Consider the following 7,996-nt stretch of genomic DNA (forward strand, 5'->3'; position numbering starts at 1 on the left):
GCTTTGTTTTTCACTGAAATTCATTTCCACAAATTTGCATGTTTTTATACCAGATTTAACAAAACTTTTCTTGTTTCTCGCAGGTTGTTCATGACCCAGGAATGTACACAAGGAAGTAAAAATAGAGTGAAAATTCTGCCATATCGCTGTTGACTCAAGAAACTCAAACATACGATAAGAACACAAATATTTGTCCCAGTTTAATCTTAATAATGACTTCTTTAAAGCTGGTGTGTGGGGTCTCCGTAAATTTCTCTCACCTGTGTTAAATATTTACCTCTGCAGAACCCGTGGATCCTATAAATCACCAGACCCACGTCCAGGTAATGGAATAAATGCAGATATGTTCCTTATAGTAAAATTAAACATGATTGTGCAACTACTTGGCCTATTTTACAATGTTACAATGAGTATTTTGCTTTATATGAAAATGCATTAATTATATTATGAGTGACTCCCTCCTGTTCAGTTATGATAAATATTTACGTTGCCAAAGGTTGCATAAATTGTGATCTATTCTGACTGAAGTTGCATTGAAAAACTGAAAAAAAAAACAGATCTGGATAATTGATTTATATGAAAATGCATACATTGGAGAATGTGTTGAATTCCAAATTACTCAAAATTGCCTTGGTTGCAAAGAGTCACTTTTCCCGTATTTAATCCAGCCAATTGCTGCAGTAAATTGAATATAATCACCTGTTTTAACACTAACAGTTTAACTCTGAGGACTGGTTGAATCTGATCCAACCTGTTGACTCATCCTTTTCCTTGAACAGTTGACAAAGCCATACATGATGCATGATTGATGCTCAACAGCCGCTCCTTAGGAATGTTATTCTGAAAGCAAACACTGCTAGAATAGATTTACCCTAACATGGAAATATGGATGTGGTGTTTTACTGGAATGTCCATCTATTTTTAAGAACAAAACAAAGAGCTGTGGTAAAACACCTCACAGGACAGCGTGTCTGAGTAAGACTCCTGGGTTAAACTACAGGGAAACGTTGCTGTGGGTGATGATCTTTAAACTGAAAACAATTGATTATTGTTAATTTGACTTAGACTTTTTGTTTAACAAGAAAATTAACATATATTTCCTAAGATCTATTAAGTGGTTAACACTGAATCATTCACTGCAATTACATGTTTAATTTATCTGCATCTGTTTCCATATATTTTATTTTAACTGGATCAGTTGCTTTGTTTTATTCTTTTTTTAATGGTCCTATTGTTTTATTCAGTTACTTTCCATCATCTTTAACATGACTGTAATTTCTTTCTTGTTATTTAGGTTTTATTTATGGATTATGCTGAAATTCCAGGTTAATACTATTAACAGAGATAAGAGAAGACTTTATTGATCCCACCATGGGGAAATTTCACAGTTGGCCGCGGCAAATACAGAAATAAACTGCGGGGAACATAGGCTGAAAATATACACTTGTGAAACATGAAATGTAAAGATAAAAAATAAATCTGTATAAGTATTTATCAAAATTTAGATTTAAATATTATATATATGTATATGTGTGTGTGTGTATGTGTTTATATATATATATATATATATATATATATATATATATATTTGCACGTGTACAAGTCTAAAATAACTCTTGCTGATCCTGGCAATTTGGAAGATGAGTCCTTAGTTTGGAAAATATTCCTGACAGTGGTTTTTGTTTTACTGACGTGTTAAATGGTGACGTGGCTGAGCTCAGGGAAAAGCCGTCATGTGATAATAATGATCTTAATCTACATTTAGACGAATAAACCTCAGGTTCAGAGTAAGATAAGGTAGACGTTTGTCATTGTATAAAATCAAAGCAGGATAACGATTAGTGAAAAGTGCATTACAATAAAAACATGTATCAAGTTGAATAAATACATAAAAACAAAAAACATGTCTTATAGAAAGAGTTGTGTTAAGTATCAAGTCATAAATTGCCCAGGAATAATTGATCCTATTGCTCAAAAAATGGTTAAATGTCCTCTACTGTTTTAAGTCTGTTTGTTTTGTATCTCCTGGATGGACGTGGTCATCCAAGGCAGGTAGGGGGCACCCAGACGGCGCTCTCAATCTACATCATCAGAACATCCATCCAGTGGAGTTCACGATGTGCAAAGGTCAGTTGAAGTTGTTCAGTTTATTAAAGCACTTGGTGGTAAAACATCTTAAGATGACGTTCACACTCCAAGGTCAAGGTTACTTTATAAATACCCGTAGGTAGATTTGTTTTGCAGTCTAGGTGATCGCCTTGGCATTACAACAACACATACATTAAACATGCAAGACAGGCACTTGATCACGCTTACAGACAGGACAAAAAGTGCTCAGTGTTCCACCATTCATCAGTGTAACAGCATGGATAAGTAAATAAAATAGGTAAGATCAAGTAAATAAAAATAAGATGCAATAAAACACAATAAAAACCAGAAAAGATAAAAACAACCTGGGATAAAAACCAGAATAAGAACATACATTTAAAAAATTTGAAGTCACAATAATAAATGGAATAAATAACTAAGTAAGTTAGTAAAGTGCAATGTCACTATTCCTTATTGAGCTCAGTGATGGTGACAGGAAAAAAGCTATTTTTATAATGCTGTGTCCTGCACCTTGGGACTTAGAACCTCCGTCCAGAGGAAAGGGGTTGAAATTCACCTCGTAAAGGATGGGAGTTATTGTTAAGAACTGATGAAGCCATCCTCTGGACCTGTTTAGTGTACTAAGTCTTGGAGCTCAGTTCTACTTCTCCACTCAGATCTGTCTTTTTGTTTGGCTTTGTGTTATTTGTTTCTAAAATGTGGCCAATATCAGATTCCAAAGTGTTCTAAACTGAGCCACATTAGACCTGCTCAGATCTTTCCCTTCAGTAAAAGAACTTATACACACAGGGAATTAATACATGTAAATAAATCAGATGAAATATGTATTATAATAGGCTGACCCATTTGGATGTTTAGAGGCTACATAGTGAACATAGAAACACCATCAACTTCTGCAACATAGATTCACCAATAAATCCCATGTGGTTTGACAAAACAGTGGATGTAGACAATGACAAATTGATGACAATAATATACTTTGCTGACAGTCACTTTTTCCTCGGTTTTCTCTCTTTTTAGATATATCCTGTGAATATACTGAGCTTTCGTGAACATTTACATAATCAGTAAATTAAATATAGAAATACCTTATCATTAAAAATGCGAAATACAGAGGATAATAAATCACTTAGATCAGGTTAAATGTAGAGGAAAAACTGATCTGGAAGCCACCACAAAAATAGTTGTAGATCTTTAAAGGTTAAAGGTTCTGAATGCTTCTTCCACGACTGCAGAGAATAGAAACTAAATCTTAAAACTTGATGTTACCTGCAATCATCTCCAGTTACAGATGTTTTAAACTAGACTATGATCTCACCACAGTCATGTTCTAATGGGTTAAAACTCCTCCACACTGTCGTTTAGGTGACCATTTAATAATGCACGTCCAGTCGTCATCTGCTTTTAATAACAGTCATTCAGTCAAACAGCAGCTACTTCGGACCATAGTGTACCTACAGTATAATTAAACACTCAGTCGGTCACTTACTCGGTGCTTACTGTGCATCTGTAAAACTCATTTACACTTCAGACCCACAGTAAACGTCTACTGTACACTTTTATTAACCTGTTTATATGTCTTCTACTTCAAGCTCATTTTTAATACAACCTGTGTTGCTGTTTAAGTCACTCCTGGTTTTTCTGTCATATTTGTCAGTACAGTAAAATGTATCCTGCAGAATGTGTGAGAGGCTCAAAGGTCCAATTTCAGCGATAATCATCACGACTTTTATTGTCAGTGAAAGTCATGTAACTCCACAAGCTCATAAAACCTGTAGGGATTGAAAATGATTTTCAGTCCATGTGGTCATGACATGTTTGATTTCTGAGCGAGATAAAGCACAGACTGTTAATTTTTCACATGTTCACAGTTCACATGACTAACACACACCATTTTGTACGTGCATGTACATGTTGTATGTCTGTACAGTGAGTTGTCAATGGACTCTGTCCCTCACGAAGAAACTGTCAGCTTTTTAGATTAGATGACAGATAAAAAGTCCAGTTTCCACCGCACCCCTGATCCTTCAGAGAGAGATTAGCTCTTCAGCAAAAGTGAATTACACCCACAAAGGTTTTAACTTAAAGACAGAACATAAACACAACTTACAGCTGATTTTCATTCATTTTTCTTTAACAGCTTGTTTCTACAGGAGAAAAACATATTTACAATATCTTAAATCAGTTTTGATATTTTTTATTTCGTCAAACTCCTTTTAATATAAAAGTACGGAACTCATTTTGCTCCATCATTATGGCCTTTTAAAGAGAGGAAAAATGTATTTGTTTGCTTATTAAAATACACTTAAAAGGCCACTTGATGCTGATAAATTGTTTTCATCACAAGTGACAACTGCCAGCTGCTTAAAAGAAGAAAAGACAACAAACATTTTTTTTGCAAATTTTAATTTTCCAGACAAAATGAATATACAAACTATTTACATGTTATATTTAACATTTCTTGAGTACAATTTCCTTCATCATAATTAATGATAGGGGATTTTTCGTTTCACAAACAACTCCAAACTCTGGTATTTCTTTGACAAATGTATGCAGGTTTTTTTCAGATATATTTAATAAAAAGCATAGGAGACCAACTCTGCAAAACAAGGAAATACAGGTAAGTTACACAGTTTAAAAATACATTTATCAATTATGAATTTTGGTATTGATTTAGTAAATTAAATGTATCTGTGCAGAGAAATCAAATCACTAAAATCCCTTGGATTTAACTTGAACTGTTAATTACACTTTAAGATGTAACACATTTTAAGATGTTCCATAGGCAAGGAAAATTACTCATTTTTCTATTTTATTTTTTACAAATGCAATTACTACAATCACAATATGTGTAATGTGATCTATGTAAATTATAGCATATTGCTGATAATTACCACTGCAAATAAGAAAATGTGTGAAATATTACAACTATTACCTGCTGACCTTGAATAACTAGAGTTTTATTTTGACTTCATGAGTAACAGAAGGTTTTATGGTAGAGAAGAGAAGTTAAACTCCAAGAAAAATAGAAGTCACAAGAGAACAGATTTCCAACAGATGGATCTAGAAACATCTAAAATGTATGAAAGAACAGAAGGAAAACACATGGACGTCCTGCTTGTGTTGCTGTCTGTTCTCGTGTTTCCAGTTTGGAGTCATCTGTTGGACATTTAGATTCTCTTATGAGTTCAGTTTTTCTCAATAAATCCTGTGTTTTTGTCAGTTTCCATTAGGATCCTTCTGTTCTTTACTCTAAATTCAGACAGTTTGAAGTAACAAAACCATTGCATATCATATACTTTCAAAAAAAACTGTCACAACTATTGAGTTTCTCAGTATTTACAAACTTATTTACTAGTGGTAATAATCCAACAATATGTACTGTAATATTGTACTCTGAGCAAAAATATAAATGCACCATGTGGCACTTTTAATAGCATTAGGTGTTGCACAATATATTAAATTGCACACAAGATATTTTGTTGATCAATGTGGTACAGATTACTGTCTATTAGAATGCGATAATGGTGTCTGGCATTCGGGGACATTCATGTGGACATGGTGGGGGCCGGTAGAAAGAAATCACAACTCGATATCTAGTGTGTCTACCATTGGCTTCCCGTAGAGCAAAACATCGTCATCTCATCGAGTTGAAAATATTGGCAATTGTGGCCCGTGGAATGTTATTCCACTCCTCTTTGAGGGTAACACGGAGCTATGGGATGCCATCTGGAACCGTTCCAACATGATTTACAACATCTGTGGCATAGTGACATCTGAGGACATGTGACATTTTGAAGTGTCCTTTCATTGTCCCCAGTATAAGGAGTACCTGAATACTGACATCATGAGCTCATTTAGGGCGACGCGTCTCGTCTGACACAAATCTTGTACATGGTGCATTTATATTATTGCTCAGTGTATATATTAAAAGGTTAAATACTCAGGACTGGTTTTTCTCATTTCAGCCACAGATTGGTCCATGATGAAAACTGCAGGAACTGCAAAGGTCTGAAATGTGAGTACAGATACTTATAATAATACTACGTGTCATGTATCTGGGATTTCACAGAAACATCGGCATTACAGCATCTCAGAACTCTAAAAGAGGTAGTGCACATTTATGCACCTGGTACAGAGGCTGTAGTTTACCACCACCAGAATCTGAATGCAAGAGCGAATTAATAATAGATCAATAATGTAAAGCACTTTGTGTGTCTTGAAAAGCACTGTAGAAGTCTAATCTATTATTTTTATTATTATTATTATTATTATTATTATTATTATTACAAATCAATCTGATCGTCAGTACTTTTTATACACTGAACAAAAATATAAACGCACCACTTTTGTTTTTGCTCCCATTTTTCATGAGCTGAACTCAAAGATCTGAAACTTTTTCTGTGTACACACAAGGTTTATTTCTCTCAAATATTGTTCACAAATCTGTCTAAATTTGTGTTAGTGAACACTTCTTCTTTGCTGAGATAATCCATCCATCTCACAGGTGTGGCATATCCAGATGCTGATTAGACAGCAGGATTTTTGCACAGGTGGGCCTTAGGCTGGCCACAATAAAAGGCCACTCCAAAATGTGCAGTTTTATCACACAGCACAATACCACAGATGTCACAAGTTTTGAGGGAATATGCAGTTGGCATGCTGACTTCAGGAATCTCCACCAGAGCTTTTGCCTGTGAATTGAATGTTCATTTCTCTACCATAAGCCATCTCCAAAGCTGTTTCAGAGAATTCATGAAGAAGACTGTGCGAGGAAAATGGTGGTCACACCAAATACTGACTGGTTTTCTGACCCCCCTGGACCACCCAATACAGTAAAAGTGCACATTTTAGAGTAGCCTTTTATTGTGGCCATCCTAAGTCACACCTGTGCAATAATCCTGCTGTCTAATCAGCATCTTGATATGCCATACCTGTGAGGTGGATGGATTATCTCAGCAAAGGACAAAGGAGAAGTGCTCACTAACACAGATTTAGACAAATTTATGAACAATATTTGAGAGAAATAGGCCTTTTGTGTACATAGAAAAAGTTTTAGATCTTTGAGTTCAGCTCATGAAAAATGGGAGCAAAAACAAAAGTGGTGCGTTTATATTTTTGTTCAGTGTAGTTAAGTTCCTGAGACTCAGACACATACGGAACAGTTTGTGCTTTATATCAGTAAACATTAATTCAGTCATTGAAGCTTCACACCTATCTGCTCTAACAACTATTCACAATACAGAGACGGTGAGTGAGGTGATTTTGTGTTAACACCAGTTTTCAGTAGGTAGTGTTTAGTATCTGCACCAGTTGAACTGCTTCAAGCAATTTGTACTGGTCTTTAGAATCTCAATATTTTTTTAATCCCAGGGGTAAATGATTATTGTGAACCCCTTCCTGTGAGGTATACTCTCACAGGAAGGGGCCAATTTGGTGCCGAATCTATGACTATTCCCACATTTATGGAAATGATACATGTGCAACATTAGTACTGCTTGGCAGCAGAATTTGGGGTGACCTTTGTGAATTACACACTGTTTTTGTCTCAGTTGCACTGGTTTTGCAATACAGAAGAGGCCAATTAACCATTTTAGATTAAGTTTTATCATTTGGTGGTAGTTTCTACAGTTACACTATACTGATATTTCTGCCCTTATGTCCAAAATAATCTCAACATTTATTAAAACTAGTGTTAAATCCTCGGTACTACTATGGTTCAGCTCTCCGTTTAAATAGGGTCCTGACCTCACATGGCTAAACTGGGGTCTTACCCTCACGCACTAACCCGTAGAGATACTACTTAGCTGAACAAATTTTGAAACACTCGCCTGTCTTCTAACTACTTTTAATTCCAACCTCTGCCCCGCTAACTCTGGTACCAGAA

Source organism: Sphaeramia orbicularis, chromosome 11, assembly GCF_902148855.1.
Source record: "Sphaeramia orbicularis chromosome 11, fSphaOr1.1, whole genome shotgun sequence".
Taxonomy (NCBI): Eukaryota; Metazoa; Chordata; class Actinopteri; order Kurtiformes; family Apogonidae; genus Sphaeramia; species Sphaeramia orbicularis.